The sequence below is a fragment of the Chelonoidis abingdonii genome, chromosome 19, assembly GCF_003597395.2.
Source record: "Chelonoidis abingdonii isolate Lonesome George chromosome 19, CheloAbing_2.0, whole genome shotgun sequence".
Classification (NCBI taxonomy): Eukaryota; Metazoa; Chordata; order Testudines; family Testudinidae; genus Chelonoidis; species Chelonoidis abingdonii.
This window is the reverse complement of record NC_133787.1, coordinates 37,070,362-37,089,589: the sequence shown is the minus strand read 5'-3', so window position 1 is coordinate 37,089,589 and position 19,228 is coordinate 37,070,362. Positions and strand designations below refer to the sequence as shown.

The window sequence follows — 19,228 nt, the reverse complement described above, 5'->3', positions numbered from 1 at the left end:
GGATCTGATGATTGCTTTCCAATGTAGAGTCAGGGCTTGTCTCCAGTTGGTTTTACTCCATAAATATTTTTTCCTTTAAAACTCCCCATGAAGTGGAATACGTAGAAAGAGTAACACATTCCTTTCTCTTTTACTTCTAAAAAAGACGTCTCCTGGACTTTAGGGTGAGTATAATTTGGTGCTTAACTTGATGCTGTCACTTTTCAAAATTAGATATTGAGCAGTTAGTTAAGGATCCCAAGTTCAGAGCCAAGGGTCCCGCAGTGATGCAGCAGCCAGCCTGTGCAGGTTCTCAGCATGATGTTTGGATGCCATTGGTGTGTTCAGCCCTGTGCAGATTTGGAGCTGCCCAGGGCCCTTTCCACTGAAGGGTTAAGGACTCTGTGCTAAAAACAAACCACACCTGCAAACAACTGGTTTCAGAACTCGGAGCAGCTCCAGTTTGGTCTAAATACATAGAAATCTGTTTGAATGCTAAGGACTCTATTGTTCTGCTGTCAGAAGCATAGTTGTAGCAGAGAGGGATTTTCCTGTCTTCTGCTCCTTATGTATTAATTGTGAACACACAGAAAAACAAACTAAATTATCCACTGTATTGTTGGCCCTGGAAACTGGAGCCTTCCGTGAGCCGCTAAAAATGTGCACGCGGACGATAGCAGCAGTGCAAGCTTCCTCATACGGTGTACTGTGATGTGCCTCAACCTTGTGCATGGGATAACCAGCTCTGCTCTAACAATGGTGAGGTCTCCAGGCCCATGTAAATGATTGGTCCCTTTGAGTTGTGAGTGAAGGTGCCTGCTGGTGGTGGTGAGGTGTGAGATTTGCCCATTGGGAGATGAATTTAGATCACTAACTCATTTCACAAAGTCCTCCGGCCATTGAAGGGCAAATGATGTGTAGTTACTAGCACAGGCTGTATTTGAATGAGTCACCTAGAGTGATCAGCTCCATCACTCACCTCATTACAATCCCATCTGGAGGGCTCTTCAGCTCCTAGATGATTGAGTTGGAAGGGCCTTCTGTGGTCATCCACTTGTGCCCCATTCCATGGAGTAGGCTCAAATGCTGCTCTAATCCCACCAGGACTCGTTAGGACGGTGCCATAATTGCTTGAGTTTAGGAAAGTCTGGTCTTTCTCTGCTCACTGGGCCTTGCTGTGACGTCTTCATGGATTGTCTTGCACCTAATTGGAAAGGTCTTTCACTGCAGAATTGCACTTTGGCGCTGGTGACCTCATCAGATCTCCTACTCTACGCCTGATCAGGCTGGGCTGGTATTTGGATGGGAGACTCGGGAAGTGGAGCTGGTTCATTCTCTAGGTGTTACTTTTCTCATGAGGCTCTGATGGCCTGGGCTGCTGCTGCTGTTTTGGAGGAGTCTTCAAAGCCAAAGTCCTATACGCTTGTGGAAGCTGAAGTCCCCAGGGTCCTTTTTGGCAAGAACCGGCCTTTGACCAGATGCCAGTGTGGGTAACTACTGCCAATCTACATTCTCCCTATGGTTTCAACCAAAGTACCCTTCATTTCCAACCTGAAACACTCCTGTAGTGTTCCTGTGCACTGTGAAACGGCTGTAATATTCTACCGCACAAGTGGCTGCAAGGGATTCCTATGTGTATAGTTTGTTCAGTAACTGTGGACTAACAGGCACTGCGAACCTTGAATTTTCTTTGCCTGGTGCAGCCTATTTAATAGCAGAAAAGTAGTTGATCATCTTACGGAAATAAGACAATGAAGATGACACATCTCTGCAAGATGCTTTAGAGGGCTTGAGGGGCAGTCTTCCTGCAACTTTTTTTAGCGGGAAGGGTGTACAAATTGTAACAAGCCTGGAATAAAAAACACATCTTGTTTTTATCTGAAGATATCATAGGCCTATGTTGTTCCTTCCAAGGACTTCTGTTATGAAATTAGTGTTCCTTCCATTTTCTTGTTCCTTCTGGCACGTCCAGCAGTGCAGTAGGATTGAAATGTTAGCTGTGCTGTCTAACAGAATCACATCTTAGTTTCTGCGATCTGGCCTGGTGTGGTAAACGTCTGTCCCAAATCTGGACCTTAGCGACTAAAATCTGGGTGCTTACTATGATTCCCCCAAGCTTGTACCAGCTTGGATCTTATCTCGCTGCCACCAGATAGGATTCTGGCTCCTATCAGCCCGGGTTCCCCAAATTCCTTGGGGGGGACCCCCTCTCCGGCCTCCCCAACTTCCCCTGGAAAGACCCCCAAGACTCAGAAGTATGAGTCTTACAGTATTAGTGGAATTCTCTCCCCTCCCTCTCTCTCCTCAAAGAACGTTCCAAACTCTGAGCAACCCTGAGGGAATATGATGCATTCTTACATCCAATACCAGAGAAACCTGCCTCATACTTTCTGCGAAAGAGACAGCCCTCCCAACACATGGGAAACAGTAACTTAATCTTAACCTCTAGTTACCTGTAACTTGTTTCCCATAAAGCTTTCCCGCCTGGACAGAATAGAAAATAAACCGACAGAGCCTGGCTCCCCTCCCCTACCTGTCACACAAAGGTGAACCGAGCTCGCGCACAGAAATTTCTTCTCCCTTTGCCTACTAGGAAAAGAAACTACCCACATAGGTTTAAAAAAGAACTTTATGTAAAAAAGAAAAACTTACATTCTACTAAACCTGCATTAAGAAATTCAATACAGGGATGTGGCTTATAAGAAAATAGGAATAAACAGTCTGATTTAAAAGATAGCCCAATTAAACCAGTCCAGCAAAATCAACACACATGTAATTACAAACCAAAGCACGTAACAGCTTATTGCTTTGTTTCCTTTGTACTCACACTTGATAGTAGAATATTAGAAAGAAGATTGGAGTTAGACGGAAAGCTTGTTTACTCACAGGCGAGGAAAACAAAAAGACCCCGAGTTCCTTTCCCTCCCAGACTTTTAAAAAAAAATCCAGTTCTCTGATTGGTCCTCTGGTCAGGTGCTTGATTCCCCCCTGTCCACCCCTTACAGGTAAAAGAAAATTAACCCTTACCTATCTACTTACGACACCTGGTTTGGGATTTTTCTCTTTTGCTGCCTGCCCCCTTCCCGAGCCTACTTCAGAGTTTGAGGAGGAGGCGGGGGAAGAAAACAGAACTAGAAATAATCTCCCACATGCCCCAGTGAGTTTAAAGCTGCCGGGGCTGTCAAATGTTGAGTAATCTTCTGGATTCAAATACCCCATGGGTTTGCGAATGGCGGGTAAATCTGTTTTGTTTTCCATGCAGTTGTTTTCAAGGTAAGGCTTAATGTTGAGAGAGGATTCGAAGGGGAACTTCTGGCTGCAAATGTATTTCATTAACTCACCATGGAATCTCTTCTATCTCTGTCCTAATAACAAAGCTTGATACACAATAGAGATGGACAGCTCAGGTTCCTTACCTGTTCCTGCAGGTGTGCATGGGACATTAGGTTGACTGGGCTGTTGGCTCTTTATTTCCTTTTTGGAAGAAACTAATGATTTTAGGGATGAAATGTCAAAGTTGGGGGGAGGACGGGGGGAAATGATTGTAATACCCTTTGTTGAAATAAATACCATTATTCCTTCTGCTCCTGTCTGCTGGCTCAGCAGTGTCATGGAGAGAGAACACGGATTGATGTGTGCACTGATACAGTGCCATGAATGTGACTAGCAGTTCACAGAACAAATAAGACACGGGGCCAGACTCTGATCTGTGTGACTCTGGTGCAAATCTGGAGTCACTCGATTGAAGTTGCTGTGGATTTACAACAGCAGAACTGAGATTAAACTGGGGTCTGCTATTTGTGCATCAGAGATCTTGCAATGAAAGTTAAGACCTGAAACAAAGTGATAACAGACAAAAGAGGGATGTGGGAAGAGGGTGCAAAGGGATGTAACTAAGCTCAGGTATGGTTGCATAGCCTTATTATATAAAAGCTTTGGGTCTGGATAATTTTTTAAAATGTTCTTTGCAACGGACATATTAATGACGATGATTTTAATCAGTGGAAAGTAGTAAATTACTGACACATTTGGTTTTCTGCTCAAAATTACTGGCCACGTTCACGTGCATGATATTTCTTTTAAAAATGCAACTTAAGATGGAAAAATATGCGTCTCTGGATCAGTAACTTCAAGCCCCATGCCGCACCATGTGCAGCAGCGAGGTGCCTTTTAAAAGCATGAATTAGAGGGGTATCTGAGCTCTCAGAACAGAGGTTCCGTGTCTCGAGTTGGATGCACAGGATTACTGAAAAGTACTGGAAAACCTTATAGAGGATTGCGTTTGCTGTGATGTGGGGTTGAGTGGCAGAGGCCGTCCATCATGAGAGTGATGCTAATTGGAGTGCTGAATGCCCTCTGCATCAAGGATGGGGCTTTGCTGGAAGGTGCATCAAACAGGGCTCTGGCCTTCTCAAGTGCTTCCATGACAGCTGCCGTCTTGCTTGACACTGGGAGCCACCACAGCTGAAAGCAGGAGTGTCGTCTGCTTGAGTGGAGGAGCCTTGGGGCTCTACCAGACTGCCATCCTCCATGGGTCAGATACAGAGAGGGGGAAGTGTAAGGCGCCCTAACAAGTGGCTTACATACATCAGCGTGTGTGTGTAAGATCCCTCCTCTAGGCTAAGCACTGGGACAGGGGTTCTCAAACTGGGGGTTGGGATTCCCTCAGGGAGTCACAAGGTTATTACATGGGGGGTCGTGAGCTGTCAATCTCCACCCCAAACCCCACTTTGCTGCAGCATTTATAATGGTGTTATATATTAAAGTGTTTTTAATGTGGGGGGGGTGCGGTCGCACTCAGAAACTTGCTATGTGAAAGGGGTCACCAGTACAAAAATTTGAGAACCACTGCTCTGGGATAACTGAGAGCAGCCGTGCTGAGCAGGTTGCTAAGGGAGCAATGTCCTTTAAAGCTCAGCTGGTTGCTGAGGATTTGTAGGAAATTTTTCTTTTTAAGGAAATCTAACGTGACCAACAGGACCTAGGCATGTCTTCCCTGGTGATTTTGATCAAATGTATTTACAGTTCATGAGTAATTCTCCCACCAGAACCCTTGTTTGGGTGGACAGTCAGATGGCCTTTTGTTCTGGCATTCAGCATAGTGTCCTGTCCAGTGCCTGTGAGATGGGGGTTAGGAGTTGTGCCACCTTTTCTCCCGACCTCTTGGGAGACTTCAAGAATTTTACCCTAGAAGGAAGAGTTGCAAATGTCCCAGCTGCTCCCGTGTTGGGACTCACCTGGCAGTGCTGGAGTGGAAAAGCACGTGCTGTTGTCAGTCTCTGTCTGCTCTGGGGGAAGAATGGTACCACTTTACACACAGTCACAGCTAGCATGATTTTACTCCCATGAGAACAGGGGTCAAGACGGCTCTCCAAGTGCGAGGGCAGAACTCGTTAGTGCTACATGATTTGCTGCCCTTGATTGGACAGTGTGTCGCCCTCTAGTGGCTGCAGCTCTAATTAGTACAAGGTCCTAATCCTGTGGCGAGAAAAGAGGTTCTCTCTTGTAACAGGAGCTTTTGCGGAGAAGTCAGTTCAGTAACCATGTTTCTTGCTTGCTAGTGACCACTAAACTGAGTAGCTGCTGTACTGTTGTGTGGGAGCAAAGAGCAACGAATACCAAGAGAGAGAAGGAAGATGCTAGAATAAAAAGTGGAAGTGAAGGGGCTAGCTATTGTATTGGTGCATACTGGTGCTTCGTCAATGAAGCCTCCACAATACCCTGCTCCTTTATAAATGCAGCACAACAGCCTCCTCAGTGCTGCAGTATCGCTTGTGTCAGATGCAGGGTTTGCCCCGTTGCACAGCAGGGTTTGTCCCGTTGCAGAGATTCTCAGCCTTCTCCTTTCTAGAGGAAGGGCAGAGTGGTCGTGCATACCCCTGCTGTGGAGCTTCTCTGCACCGGTTGTTTCTAGAGAGGGCTGGGAAGAGTGGTGATTTTTCAAAGAAAAGACTGTCTACATTCCAAACTTTGGATGAACCATTTCTGCCTGTTTCAAGGCTCCCACCCCCTCACTTGCTCTTTTGAATCCACATTTCCACCTCCACCCCCCACAGGGAGGTGCAAGTGCCCTAGAGTGAACAATAAAACTCTCCATCCGCTAACCTCTAACTTTAGTGCTTTGCGGAGGAAGGTGGGGGTGGGTTCCTGGCTTGTTAGTGATGCACAATTCACATAGCCCCTTGCTGGGTCGTGGGGGGAGAATGCTTTCAGACCCCTTGGCGTTCCACCATTTACTGCACTGATGCTCTGTTGAATTAAAATGTCAAAGCCTTTTGGTAGCTCTGGGACGTGCTCCTTGCTATCTGCTCAGAAAATGGCATTATAAAAAAAACAAACCCTCGGCGTTTGACCTTTAAGTGAAAGAGAGAAATCATTAGCTGAGTCAGTGAATATATTGTGTGCCAGTTGCTAATTGGAGCTCAGGGGGTGGGGAAACTGACGAGCCTATCGTGATCAATGGAGTGCGTGTGGGTGTGCACGCGTGTGGCTGATTTGGAGACGGATGCACGAGGATTCACACACGCAGCTCTGGTGGCTGCTGGATGTTGCGTGCTGAATTTCTTTGCGCACTGCGCTGAGCATCTACCTCTTGCTGTTAGATTGTTTTCTCCTCCCCTCTCAACAGCTGCCTAGAGTTGGACGTTTCTCCCTCTCTCATCTTCATTTTCCTGGCACAGATCACCAGGCAAGTGGCAAAGCAGGTAATTTATGACCCGCGGTAGTTACAGTAATTGCTTTGCTTTCGAATGAGATCACCAGAGAGCCGGAGATATTTATTTTAACTTTACTAAACTTAAAGATGCATGAAATGCTTTATTCATAGTGGAACTATCTGTCTGGTTCATGGGTTGGCACGCTGGCCGTCAGTACAGCATCTAAGTCCAGCATGCGAGACGATGCCCTATAAGTATATTGCTTCAGTTCTCAGACTCCTGAGTGGAAGAGGTAAACTGCTGCCAATTCTGACCAGTGCAGCTTGGTTAGTTTTGCAGCAAGGCAATGCCCTTGCTTTGTGTTTTGTTCTCTTTGAGGTTTGCTGATGGGGAGTTTAGTTGCATTGTTGTCTGGAGTGTGCTGTGCTTGGGAACAAAAACCCACTGTGTGAACCCTGTCAAAATTACACAACACACACACCTTCCTTCCTCTTTGAGCTGACATGCAATGAGTGCTGGCTGGGCAGGCATGGGGAGAGGGGTGTGCGTTTAGAGTGTGTGTAGATTAGGTGCTTATGAGCTCCTGAGAGAGGAATTGTGGCTTCTTCAAGATTATCCGTGATGTTCCACTGCTTGTTTCCCACTCCCGTTGCTCCTGTGAAGGCAGATAAGAGCCTTTCTGAGCGCTGATAACCTGCCACTGAACAAGCAGAACAGCACAGGGAACAAAGGTGCTTTGCGACTTGTTCACCACAGATAGAATGTAGGTGAGGTGAAAAGGAGGGGAAATGTCCGAGTGCCAAAGCAGGGGCAGCCACTGCCTTAGAGCCTGGCGCATGGGGCACAGCCTGGAGCTGGAGAGATCTCTGTTTTTGCCTGAGAAGCGCAGCTTTTGCAGAATGGTCTGAATTATTTGGTTCAGTGTGTGTGTGTGAGGTTTTTCTCTGTTCTCTTTCCACTGGGGATTACCCTTGCCAAACATTCTTGTCCCTTTAAAATCTTCTCATTGCACTAATGCAGAGGGCTGCAGATGGCTGGATTGCATTCCCTTCAGAGCCCATTGGTGCAGTGTGGAGCAATCCATTAGAGCTTCTCTCCCTGGCTGAGAGGTACCTTTGTACACGGACGGACAGACTGCCTGCTGGCGTGGGAAGGTCATGATCTGAAATCTTATCCAGAGGCGTTGGCAGTATTGTGCTTCAGTGACAGGCTTCCAGCTTTGCTGATCAGCTTCTTGGAGTAATATCCCAGTAACTCAGTAAAAGGCTGGAGGCAGCAGTTCAAATTAGTCAATGCCTGAGCTTACTTCTCAGAGCTCTAGTGCGTGAAAAGCTTGTTAAAAATATTTTCATTTAAGGGATTGCAGCTATGAAAGTAGCTGGGTCATCAAATGACTTAGCAAGGTCAATCTGGGCTCCTGCCCCCCCCAAAAAAGGGGGGAGACTCAAATATCTGGCTTAGTCTAATATCTCCTCTGGGTGCTGAAAAATATGTCCTGCTGGATGGAATTAAAGGGGAAAATTTCAGTGCAGTGGAAAAGGTGGTCTAAATGATGCTCTTGAAGAGCCTGTCCCTTTAAGAGATGTTTAATTTGTTTTATTTTAATGTAATAAAATAAGAAGCTGGCATCTGATATCTGGTGTTGACATAATGGAAATTGTGCGGTTGGGATGCACAAGAAAAGCAAGAGACTTCCAGAATTTCAGGATAGCTCTCTTCTTTACAAAATGCAGTCAGCTTTACTAGTCAAGGCTGAATTAGCCATTTCTTTAAAAGAAAAGAAGTGGACTGGGTCACCCTTAAAAAGCAAATGAGTAGAACTTAGTTTGTGGAGAAAGGAATTCAGTTTAATGTGTCTCGGATTTATTCACAGATGGTTCTAATGAGAGCAACAGTGAAAGGAAGGATTGGGTCTCCTGGAGATGATCTACCCATTTGGGGAAGCCGCACAGGGGACCTTTTAGGCCGTGTCTACACTACAGTGGCACATTTCTGGCTGCCGCAGCGTGGATGCTGCTGGGTCAGCGGAAAGGATTTTTCCGTTAATGTAGTTAATCCATCTCTACGAGAGGCAGTAGCTAGGTTGACAGAATGGTGCTTCCGTTGACCTAGCCGTGTCTAAACCAGGGGGTTAATGGACCTAACTACGGTGCTCAGGGAGCGAGGGAGCTAGGTCTCATCTGATTTTTAAATATAGACCAGGGTTTAAATGGATTGTGAAGCTTTGATGTCCCTCTCTCCTGGCTTTGCCTGCATGTCAGCATCGCGCGTAGACTGGCTTTTCCCCACAGAATTAGATGATGATGTTACTAGAGGGTCGTACGCTTTGTTGCTTCTGTTGGCTGGGCCCCTTGCACACACCTAGGGCTCCTTGTGTCCCTCCCTTCCTCACCCTCCCGTGAAGCACCCTGGGCACCACCCTCCTATCCCCCTCTGTCAGGGACTCCCAGCAACCCCCTACCTTCTTCCTCTTGTGAGGGGCCTAGTGGGCCCCCTCCTCATATAGCAGGATCTCTGGGTACTCCCATCCCGCTCTTTCCTGCCATGGAGCGAGCTCTGTGTCCCCCATGTCCTTCTCCCCCAATACCATTGTCTCCCACTGAACCTCCATGCCAAGAGCTCTGTGTGACTCCTTATTCCGCCTTCTCACTGCCCCGGGCCTCCTGTTCTCTTCTTCCCTACCATGGCAAGGATTCTGCATCCCCCTCCCATAGACCTTTGTCCCCCATTTCCCCACTGTATCAGGGCTCTGTGCCTCCCTTTCCCCACCATCCTTCTTTCTTTTCTCTGTCTGGCAGGTTAGTCATCCGGGGTGTCAACATGTTAAACTGTGCCCTGGGCAGAGCTGAGATGGGAGGTGTGCCAGGCTGGAATGGTGCCATCAACCGGTTCTTTGATCTGTAGACGGTTACAGACCTGGTTGAAACTACTGAGTCTGCTAACCGGATGCCAGGAGTTCCATGTGTCCCTCATTTTCCCCCTTGCCAGTTTTCTGATTTTCATCAGTTTTTCCCCATGGACGCCTAGAACGTTCCCTGGAATCTTGGAACGGATCGGGTGCAGAATTCCGTTCAAAAGTTGTCACGTTACAGGCAGAGAAATGCCACCAGGTGTAAGCCTTCCATTTGTTCGGCCCTTTATTCTATGGGTGCGTCTGTGCTGCCGCTCTGCCGCTACAGGGTGGACACTTCCTACAATGACAGGAAGGATTTTTCCATTGTTGTAGGTAATCCCATTTTCCAAGAAGCGGTAACTAGGTCGACCGAAGAGTCCATTGACCCAGACATTTCTATGCCAGGGGTTAGGTTGATCTAACTGTGGTGCTCGGAGTGTGAAGTTTTTCACACCCCCAAGCGACTTAGCTAGATCAACCTAAGTTTTAGGTACAGAATCAGGTCATAAACTGTTCGTGTTCTCTCTCACCTGATCCGACAGCGGGTCCTGTGACATCGTGATCCCTTCCAGAGGGACTTGCTCTGATTCTAGGATTCGGACGTCGCTGCCGGGTCCAGTAGGAGGGCAAGGTGTGTTGCGAGGGAGAAAGCTGGCCCAAGCCTATCTTTGTAATGGGCAGCAAGCGTACGGAAAATCAATGGCACAGCGTAGAGGGGATTTTGTTCAACTGGGTGGGTTTTTCTGTCCCTTCTATGGTGGTCTCTCTACTTGCCACGGTGCCTGGGTTGCAGGATAATATTTAACAAGTATATTGCATTCTCATCCCCACCCTCCCATGAAGCAAGTAAATGTCACCAGTTTACAATTTGGAAACTGAGGCATGGGGAGGTGAAGCATCAATGGCAGAGCTGGTGGTAGAACCCAGGATGACCTGGCTGCGAGTCCCATGATTTTAGGCTACTTAGACCATGTTTTTTTAATACCAGGGACGGACTTACCGCCTTCCTAATCTGTGTCAGGGGGACCTCAGGGACCGGTGCCGGGGCATTGAGAAACACTGCGCTAGACCACGGTGCCCCTGCCTGTGCTTAGACACATCTCTCCGGCCAGTGCTGAAAACTGGCAACAGAATGATTCAAAATCCTGCCATGGGCTGAATAGGCTCGGCCTGATGATGCACTGTTTTTTGTTTGCACGTCTACCACAATTGTTTGCACAGTTGCAGGAATTGCCGTCATGAGGGCATGCACATTTTTGCATGCACCCGATGCTGAAAATATTGGTATCCCTGCATTTTGAGCATTGGCTTGTTTATTCACTGTAAACTGGAGAAGCTAAAGTTTCTCTTCTCGTAGACGCAAAGTGAGGGTGCTGCAGATACCTGAAGGAATATTTGCTCACCAGGAGATTGCCAGCTGGCTGCGTCAGTGGTTGGGAGGAGCATGGGTGCAAGCTGCTATTGTGCCTGTTTTGTACTGCAAAGAAAGCAGTGAAAGGTTGCTTCATTTTAATTACAGCTTTTATAGCCCCTGACTTCAGGGCTAGAACTTGGTCTCCATGGAGCTCGCAGATGTGAGTATGGGTTCCAATGTCATAATTATGCAAATTGCACCAGCACAGAAGGGATGACTCAAGTTTATAATTCCAGTGACAAGAAGTGACACTGGTGGGCGGGGTCAAGTGGCCTTTTAAACAAACGCAGATGGGGAGCAAAAGCAGCTGCTTAAATCACAGATGCTGATTGTGATGAGACGGAGCAGTTTTCTGTCTTGTCTGATGCTGAGGCCTCGCTGTGGTGGGACTTGAAAATTCTGCAGCTGGGCTGCGTTAATCTGCCCACTGATCTTTCACAGGCTCCCTGCGTCGCACCTACCTGTAGCACAGTGTGTGTTTCATGTTCCAGGGCAATGAAGCATCCAGTGCCCTGCTCTGCTCTTTGTATTTCGATTGTAGTGCTAGAGCTCTTCAGAATAATATACTCCAAGCTCCTGCAGCGTCTTTGTGAGGATCGCAAAATGCTGTGCTGAGCTATACTAACTCTCCTGTGAGATACATAGGTGATGTCTTGCATCTTCAAAGGCAAGAGAGAGTTAGGGTTAGTGCACACCAGCCTTGACTTGGGCACAAGGGTCAAGGCTGTGCACGGACCATAATTTCTCTTGAGCATTTGGGGCTTTGTCCCCATTTTACAGACAGCTAAAATGCAGCCCAGAGATTAAAGGATTTGTCCCAAAGTTGCAGAACAAGTTGTTGGCAAAGTTGGGAACGGAATCCAGGAGTCCTGACTCTCTCCACCTTAGACAGCATTGCATACAGTAGTGGGCTTTCCAAAATTCAGGGCTTCACAAAGGGACTTGCACTGTCACTGGTACATATTAACAAGGATCTGCTGTTTGCTTTGACTCAGTATCCAACAGGGACCTGAAGAAATGCATAGTAGGGAGAAACATCCAGAGATGAATTGCGAAGAAAGCTAAGAATTGCAAGTTGCTGAGAGGTACAGCCAGCTCTCTGTGGGCCCAGTGGCTGAGAGGAGGGTCTTACACCCGATGTTATCTTCTGCTTTCAGATGCCTGGGTTGGCTGTGTGTGCTGCTAAGTCAAAAGCCTGTGACCCAGTTCTAGAGAGGCTTAATCCATTTACCTGAGGGTTGTAGGGGAAAAACCTCCTCAATTTCATTTGTTTTTAAATCTGCCTTGTGCAAAGGGCCAGCATGAGGCCTGTTCACCATTTAAGACTCTGGCTGTCAGTGATAAGTGGTGCATAGGCCTGGTGCTGACCTTCCGTGAGCAAGCCAAGTATGAAGACTCTTCTTGAGTGTGAAGGTCATGTCAGTAATTGTTTTGTTTCCTTACCCTCAGAACCTTTCCCAAGAGACCCACTTCTCTGTTGCCAACACTTGTTATGCAGGATTTCCTTTGGCTTTCTCCTGTGTTACCTGACGTCAGTGATCTGTGGGACCTTGGCAGGGTGACTCGGATTCCTCTCTGTGCAGTCTAAACAGTTCAGCCATGGATGCTAAGTCCGGTTGTCTCTAGTTGGGCTAAAGCACATCCTTTAAGGTTGTGTGTCGTGTCCTACGCGGATCAGACCAAGCTGCTGTAACCCAGTCGAGCTGTAACTATGTTGAACAAGCCTGTTAAACTCCTTTTTTTAATGTAAGGAGACTGAGCCTCGTGTTCCCTTTTAGAATGGATTTATTGGCCGAGAAGCCTTGTCCTTTCACTTTTTAAAAATGGATTGTGGTGTTTTTGTAAATGAGTTTTTATAAGCTGCACTGTCTTCCACTGGGGGGAAGAGGATCATTAAAAGTAACTTAATCACCAGATTGCTAGCATTACCTTGGCATCTGCACCACTTTCCCCTCTAATCCTGCTCCTCTGATGGTTTTCCAGCCAGTAGTTTTCAGGGCCACCCAGAGGATTCAGGAGGCCTGGGGGCTCCCCGCCGCCGAATTGCCGCCAAAGACCCGGCACTTCGGCGGTGGGTCCCAGGGCGGAAGGAACCCCTGCCGTGGGTCTTCGGAGCACTTTGGCGGTGGGTCCCAGGGCGGAAGGACCCCCCGGCATGGGTCTTCGGGGCACTTCAGTGATGGGTTTCAGGGCAGAAGGACCCCCAGCCGCCGAAGACTCAGCACTTTGGCAGCGGGTCCTGGAACGGAAAGACCCCCCCGCTGCCGAATTGCTGCCAAAGGCCCGAAGTGGAAGAAGCTCCAGGGGCCTGGGTCCCACAAGAGTCTTCTGGGGCCCCCGAAGTGAGTGAAAGACTGTGCTCCAGGGCCTAAAAAACTCTCATGGGGGGCCCTGCGGGGCCTGGGGCAAATTACCCCACTTGCCCCCCTCCTCTGGGTGGCTCTGATGGTTTTAAATCTTGGTTTCTTTCACTTTCTACTGGGCCAGTGAATGAGCTTGTCTTTAAGTTCCCATTTCTCTTTAGTTATAACATTAAAGTTGGTTCTGTACTTCCTGAATGACTCAGGGTATGGCTACACTTGCAGCTGTACAGCGCTCCCGAACCAGCGCTTTGAAGTGCGAGTGTGGTCACAGCGCCAGCACTGGGAGAGAGCTCTCCCAGCGCTGCAGGTACTCCACCTCCCCGTGGGGATTAGCTTACAGTGCTGGGAGCCGTGCTCCCAGCGCTGGGGCACTGTTTACACTGGCGCTTTGCAGCACTGTAACTTGCTGCACTCGGGTGTGTTTTTTCACCCACCTGAGCGAGAAAGTTGCAGCGCTGTGAAGCGCCAGTGTAGCCAAGGCCTGTGTCTTCATTTGGGGTACTGGACTGTGGCTGTTCAATTGCATGTCCAGGCCCTGAATTCTCCTCCCACTCAGTTACAATCTGTAAGGTTTCGGGGTGGGTAATTCCTTCTGGGTTAGCTGCGGGGTGGAAGTGTCTGACTGCAAAGGCCATGTCAGAAAAGGGCATGTCTACATTGGAAAAGTGTGTGCTGAACACAAGATTGGGAGCCTGGAAATCCCATGTCACCATCATCCTCCAGCGCATCCAAAATGAAACTTGCAGAATGATCTCCTGGCCTGTTGCTGTGATTTTAAGTGCTATGCTCTTTGAACCCATCCACTGGCTTACTCCCTTTGCCTGCCACTCCGTAATGCTGTGACTTGCTGCCTTCAAGGATGTGCACAGCTCTGCCTGGGCTGCATCTCAGATCTGCTTTCCCATTGCATTACCCCCCTACCCCCCATGATACCAGCCTCAAGGCCTCCTTTGTTTCCTTCCCCACTGCCTCCTCTGTGCATCCCTGCATTGAACCACTAGCCACGGGAAGTCATTCCAACTCCAGCGTGCCTGCCTGCACCCTGTCCTCTGTCAAATCCTCCTAGACTGACTCCCCTCTCTAATGTGGCCCACACTGCCCTAACCCTTTGTCAGTCAAATGTAATGTTCTGTCTCGGGGGTAGGCAACCTATGGCCCGGGTGCCGAAGGCAGCACGCAAGCTGATTTTTCAGTGGCACTCACACTGCCTGGGTCCTGGCCACCGGTTCCAGGAGGCTCTGCGTTTTAATTTAATTTTAAATGAAACTTCTTAAACATTTTAAAAACCTTATTTACTTTACATACAACAATAGTTTAGTTCTATATTATAGACTAATAGAAAGAGACCTTCTAAAAATGTTAACATATATTACCGGCACGCGAAACCTTAGATTAGAGTGAATGAATGAAGACTTGGCACATCACTTCTGAAAGGTTGCCGACCCCTGTTCTGTCTTACACTGGGTGACCCAGAAGGGGTTATCTGTCCTTCTTGGTGTCTGCTAGACTCTACATGGCCGGGGGCAAAGCCTGTTGCTGTTTGTATAGCAGGACCCCCAGTTGTGGAACAAGACCCCATTGTGGAAGGTGCTGTACAAATAAACTCTTTGTATCTCTTGGTACCAACTCCAACATCAGGCACTTGGCAAACATTGTGCATTTGAGAGCTGGTGATGCTTTCATCTCAGGAAATGCACAGGGTTATTGCAACTCTGATATTTATTCCATCACTGCCACGCATGACACTGTACTGCACCCCCCTGAGCCGCGGTGTTGGATCAGCAAAAGTCTTATTACGAGCTGCTGCTGAGAGAGCTGGGGTATATTTCATGTCATGCTTGATTAGGAAATCCACAGATGGCAGCAGCTTTTTTTCATTCTTAGATGCAATTTCCTCTCCAGCGGCTTATCAGTAGATAAATGGATGCAGTCAGATCTAGCATTGGCCTTTCGGAAATTTCATCATCGCTGAAGAGCTGTCAGGCATTCTTCTGGCTTTCTGTGCTCTCAGTGACCAAGGTTTATTCGGTAAACTCTGATCTTAATGTTCTTATGCTGGCAAAGCAATTGATTAATAGCATAGGCCTTGTTAAAACAGATATAAAAGCTCCCACCTGTATCCAATTCTGGATGATACGTTTGAATAAAACACAAGTTTTACAGGGGTACTGGGTGAAATTCTATGGCCTGTGATATAGAGGAGGTCAGACTAGATGATTTATTGGTGCTTTCTGGTTTTAAACTCTACAGATCTATGAAATCAGAGTCCCTTCCTGGTCTGTCTGCACTTGGATTCGTTTCAAGCGCTCTCTGCTCCCAAAGCCTGCCTTCAGGGTAACTCAGCTTTTCTTCTCAGGTGGTTTTATTGCAATATCCCCTCTAGATTTTACTAGCTTCTAAAGGGAGCAGATTCTCCTCTGGCCATTTTGTTTTCTGCCTGCAGATGGGAGGCAGCCAGAAGTTTTAAATGCATGGTGGTTCAGAGCAGTAGAGGTTTTAATGTTAGTTCTCGTTAGAGAGGGGAATGGTACCACCTGCATTAAACAGCCTTGATGCCCTTTTAGATGGGGACGGATTCCTGGTATCAGATATTGGGATGAAATTTGGTTCACGTCCCAGGGTTCATGTGCTGTTCTTTGTCTCGGCTGTTTTTGTCTTTGAAATCGGTGGTGGGGGGAATTTTATAGTATACTGGAATTAGCCCCACTTTTGCAGTCTTGGCAGAGGGGTCACTGGTGGTGGAGACTGAACTACCCGCTTACCTTAGCGATGGTCCTTCCAGGGGATGAGAGAGGCCCACTATCCTGTGGGGAAGATGGCACTGCATCTGCCTGTCCAGTAGCTATGCTGGGAAAAGTAGAATCTACAGAAGAAGGCCCTGCACCTTCTCCTCTCCCATACACTTTCCGCTGGCCTTGCAGCTAGTGTGCTCCGTTAGCTCTGTTGGGGGAGGCAGGTGTGATCTCGCTTCCCAGGTGTGTTCAGCTTTAGAGAATACGAGGGCCTGGTTGCTAGTCACTGATTCATATGTGGACTGGAACCTGAACTGGGGCTCATTGGGGAGGCAGCGGAGAAACAGTACACTGGACAGCTCCAGTGTCTTGCTTTTCACTGGCACCCTGTATGTGGTGCTGTGTGAGATGACCCGTAGAGACAGGCAGACTACATCTGTGGTTAGCTGGGTATGTAAAGGTTGAGCTAACTTATCCCACTTGGTTTAAAAGGCCACCAGCTGATCAGACTGAGCCTGATTGATGCAAGTAGGCAATTCCCTACCTTACGGCTGGCATCTGTGTGTTTAAAAATACATTGTTCCCCTTGGAATGTTTTTGAGCGGTCTGGCATTCCCTTGGAGCATTGCGCCAGGGCTGGAGTACCAGGGAGTCATCTAGTAAGGGGTTAAGATGTAACTTCCATTAGCCCACTCAGAACAGTGGTTAGGTCAGGCCCACCATGCACTGCTGCATTTGCAAAGTCATCAACCTGAACTTGAAAGCACTTGGAAAAGATTCCCATTTTCTTTCCCCTTCAGGGTACTCTAATAATAAAGCAAACTCTGTTTGAGTGTCAGCTGGGATTAGAAAAATCCTCTTATGTGGTGAAACCCCCAGGCCCAAGGCAGCTGAATTTACAGTTGGCTCCAGCCAGCTATTTCTCTGCTGCTGCTATTTCACTCTTGGGTTTTCAGTGGGAAGAAGCTGGTTAGCATATGTATTCCAACTTTTCTCTTCCTCTGAGGAGGCAGATGTACTCCTGGGTCTTCACTTACTCCCCAAGCAGGTTCACAGCCAGCTCTGTGTACCACTGACCTTGTTTGGCTAGTTGAACGGTGTCATTTTTTGGTTTACAAAGCAGCGCTGAAATTGCAGAACCTAACAGATGTGATAAACAGCCGGAATCTAGTTCATAATCCTGTAAATGAATCAATTGGGAAGTCATTTCCATTTCAGTTCACTACTGAACTCAGAATGGGAATCATAATCCAGTTGAAAAGAACCATGTGCCTCTGTATCCACAGGCTTTGCTGTTCCCAGCTGTATTTTGGAAGTTGTGGAACATGTCTGATTTGATCTAAATTTGCCCATGGAATTATTGAGCAGGGAGGGAGGGAGGGAAATATACCCTAAAGTTAGGAGCAGGGAAATGGAAGACGAGACTCTTGACTTTGATTCCTGGCTCTGCCACTGACTTTCTGTGCTTCATAGAAGCAAGTTCCTTCACTTCTCTTTCCCTCTGTTTTCATTTGTGGAGCTGGTGTGCTTCCCCTCTTTATGTGGATGCTAAGGTTTAATTCATGTTTGTAAAGTCCTTCAGGATCCTACAATGAAAGTGCTGAGCAGTGCTAGGAAGGGACCTTTCCCAAGTCTTTGGGATGGTCTGTTTTTTCAAAACATGATCTAGGTTCAAACTCAGAGCAGCTAGAAATGTAGAAAAACTCCTTTTGTTGCTTAATGACGTTTTATTAAAGAACAGTATAGTTAGATTCCCAGCGAGCGATTAAAAATCTTTATTGGCTTTCTGAGGTCCCTTTCTGAGCCTGCTCGCAGAGACTGCAAGCCGATTAGAATAGAAAGTCACCCCCTCCTCCAAAAGTTTGTTTTTCTTAATGCACAGTTTTAACAGTGTTCATCTCAAACCTTCTTTCATGGCTTGAGTGCTCAGCCCACACACTTCTATGTCCAGACAGGGGAACAAGCCACCTGCCTCAGTGAATCAGCAGATTCCAACATAGCTTATTCAGTGGAGATAGCATCAACACCATCTGACCATAGGTGTGTAGAAGTATGTTCTAGACCAGGAGTGGGCAATAATTTTTGCAGGGGGACCACTCCACAAATTTTGGTAAGTCGTCACCGGCCGCACATTTCTATTATATTAATGGAGGGAGTGTGGGATCTGGGAAGGAGTTTGGTGCAGGAGGGGACTCCAGGCTGGGGCAGGGGTGCAGGATGGGGTGCGAGGTCTGAGTGCAGGAGGGGGTTCTGACCTGGGGCAGGAGATTGGGGTACAGGAGAGGGTGCGAGGTGCAGGATCTGTCCAGGAGGCACTTACCACATGCTGCTCCCTGCCAGTGGTGCAGCAGGGCTCAGGCAGGCCGCCTGCCTGCCGTGGCCCCACGTTGCTACTGGAAGTGGCTGCAGCCGGTTGCTGCTGCCACATCTGTGCACCCCTTGGAGGGGAGGGGGGCAATGGGTCTCTGTGCGCTGCTGGTGCCCGCAGGCACCACCCCCACAGCTGTGAGGATGGAGGTGGGCGGTGGCAGAGTGTGGGGAAACCCCGCTCCCCCCCCAGGTGCACGCTGAGACATGGCAGCAGCAGCTGGCAATTTCTGGGCGTGGCGTGGGGCCACAGTAGGCAGGCAGGCTGCCTGAACGCCCTGTTGCGCTGCGGGACATTTAGTGACCTGGAGATCATGAGGGGGCACCCAAAGAGCCTGGCGGGCCAGCCAGAAATGTTAGACAGGCAGGATCCGGCCTGTGGACCGTATTTTGTCCACCCTTGTTCTAGACGAACGTTTGTTAACCTGTTACAGTGCTTTGCAGGAAAACTTGAATTAAATGTACTGTGTTGTGCTAGATTACCCATTAGATTCTTTGCTGGCCTGTCTTCTCCCAGGCAGAAGCCTGGCACTGCCCTGGGTACCGTCCTTGGACCTTTATACTGCTGAGAAGCAGATGATGATGTCTAATGTGGTGAGATTTGTATTACCCAGTTCTGAGGAAAGTGTTCTTCCTAGTTGTTGGTTACAGGGAGATGTTTGAGAGGAGATTCCTGTTGTTCTCTGTGTGTGTGAGAGAGAGATGAATGGCACACAGACCGTGCTAGGCTGCTGGCTGTGCATTTCCAGCCATGTAGTATGAACCTTTTCAGTGGTTTAAAGCGGAACAGTGTCAAAATGAGGGATCTTTGCTCTTTATTTCTT

At 48.0% G+C, this 19,228-nt stretch overlaps 1 protein-coding gene across 6 annotated transcripts in view; it reads left to right on the top strand.

Moving 5' to 3' along the window:
* The window catches only part of KIAA0513 (KIAA0513 ortholog), a 68,674-nt gene that overhangs the window by 8,123 nt on the left and 41,323 nt on the right, over positions 1-19,228 (top strand). The window contains exon 1 of one of the 6 annotated variants that reach the window (XM_075073637.1): positions 6,360-6,667. The exons of 1 other annotated variant lie outside the window; for it this stretch is intronic. The gene's annotated coding sequence lies outside the window, so the exon portion shown is untranslated. Of the gene's footprint in view, positions 1-6,359; positions 6,684-19,228 lie in introns of those variants that run through there. 4 more of the 6 variants (XM_032793763.2, XM_032793766.2, XM_032793767.2 and 1 more) reach the window with 4 other exon arrangements.